The following is a 2,356-nucleotide window of genomic DNA, read 5'->3' on the forward strand; positions in this document are numbered from 1 at the left end:
ACTCGCCTCCACAGACTACCTCCTCCTCGGGGACCTGAATTTCCACCTCGAGAACAACAACGACGCCAACTCCGCCACTCTGAACGAAAACCTCGCCAACCTCGGCCTCAGACAACTCGTCACCGCACCCACCCACGCCGCAGGCCACACGCTGGACGCCGTCTTCTCCACAAGCACCCACGTCGCCTTCGACCACACCTCCGAACCCCACTGGACCGACCACCCCTGCATCCACTTCACCTTCAAAAAACCAACCACACACCACCGCACCCAACAGCTGCTGCGCCGCTGCTGGAACAAAGTCACCGAAGACCAGCTGACCACCACCCTCGCCCAGAACCCACCTATCAACCCCACCTGCCCTGACACTGCAGCTCGCAACCTCAGACAGTGGATCGACGACTGCGCCAACACCCTCGCCCCACTCAAGAGACCATCCAACAGCCACGCCAGCAGGAGAGCCAACTGGTTCTCCGACGAGCTCCTGACCTCCAAACGCGCCTGCCGTAAGCTGGAGAAGAAATGGCTCAACAAACGAACGCCAGAAAACCACGCAGCCCACAAGGACGCCACCTGCAGACATCACCACCTCATCAGACTTGCCAAGAGATCCTCCTTCAAAGACCGCCTGGATTACAACGCACACAACAGCAAAGAGCTCTTCCGCATCGTGAAAGAACTCTCCAATCCCGACGCCAGCACCAACGACATCCCGCCATCACAAGAACTGTGCGACTCACTGGCCATCTTATTCCACCGCAAGATCGCTGACATCCACGACAGCTTCAACTCCACGAACGCACCAACGACGCACGACTCTGAGGAAATATGAATTTTGTGATCAGTTATGTCCCCTATCGTAGACCCCAACGGCTCCATGTACATGCTATACGTACATGTATGTTCCCTCCTGCTCCAGTTTTGAAGACGCAAATATATGTGCGTCCACCGACAACATGTCCTCTTTCAGATCCACCATGAATGGGTCAGATATTCCTTTCCTAAGTATGAAAGGCCACCGACTTTATGTGGTTCACTTTCCACATTTTTACAGATTCAGGCGAGTAGGCCCGAATTCTGTCATCAAGCCTTTTCCTCTAAAAGCTCCAGTCTGAGCCTGCATCTGTGACCATGAACTTTGTCTTACTCCCTGCGCGGCTAACGGTGCCTGATCCAGCCCGTCGCCTGCCAAAAACTGTATTTCACCTTCAAGATTATCTCCTCCGCCCCTCATCCGATGCATTCCTGTCTAGTAGTTTAGGTAAACATTCCTCCAGCTACCGTGCAAAGGGGCCAGGCCTCGCTGTCCTCATGCAAGTAATTCATAGCCCTGTTACCATGGAATATTCCTACCCCCTCGCATCTAGTGTAGACACTTAGACGCTTGTACACGCACTAGTCAGTATAGTCAGTATAGAATAAGATTCTATCCTAAGAGACCTCTCTTTTTGGATAACACAGTTCTTTAAACATAGGATATTAGATATGATTTGGGATTAGGTTGACATAACCCCAGACTTTTGTCTCCACATGTAGAGCTAAATGTCAAGTCCCTTTCTCCCTCTAGTTGCACGTCAATCACACGTCATGCGGCTGCGCACGCATCTCTGCCAAATATTTCTGCTGACATTGCCGGATTCTCTTATGGATCCACCCACTTATGTCATCTTGTATAATGACGTTTTCTAGTTACGCCTATTCTAGTTACGCATGCATAGTTTATTCTGTCTTATCAGTTGATACGCCTACTGCATCTGTTTTACTGTAATGCCTTTTCTATAAAAATGATTACCTGTCAATAATATATGTTCCTTCCTTCCTGAACTTTCGTGGTGATGGAATAGAACGCCAACAATTCGAATTGTGTTCCTTTGTATAGGAATAAAGCCTTTTTAAACCTCTAATACCACGGATTCTGCCTCTCATTTTACTGAGTTATTCTTAATAGACTTTACCGCATAAAAAATAGTACCGGTAACGAAATATTTACCACAACTCCACCCGCCCCACCATCACCAACAGCGCCAACCGCCTGACCTCCCGGGCCAACACCAACGACGACGAGACACGCAAGATCATGAACTCCATCCACTCAGGATCTCCGTCAGACCCATGCCCACACCACGTATTCAACAAAGCAGACGCGGCCACCGCCACCTCGAAGACAACAACATCCTGGATGTGTGAAAGGACCGATGGATGAATGAAAGGACCGATGGATGAATGAAAGGACCGATGGATGTGTGAAAGGACCGATGGATGTGTGAAAGGACCGATGAATGTGTGAAAGGACCGATGGATGTGTGAAAGGACAAATGGATGTGTGAAAGGACCGATGGATGAATGAAAGGACTGA

The sequence above is a fragment of the Triturus cristatus genome, chromosome 4_1 (assembly GCF_964204655.1).
Source record: "Triturus cristatus chromosome 4_1, aTriCri1.1, whole genome shotgun sequence".
In the NCBI taxonomy this organism is placed as follows: domain Eukaryota; kingdom Metazoa; phylum Chordata; class Amphibia; order Caudata; family Salamandridae; genus Triturus; species Triturus cristatus.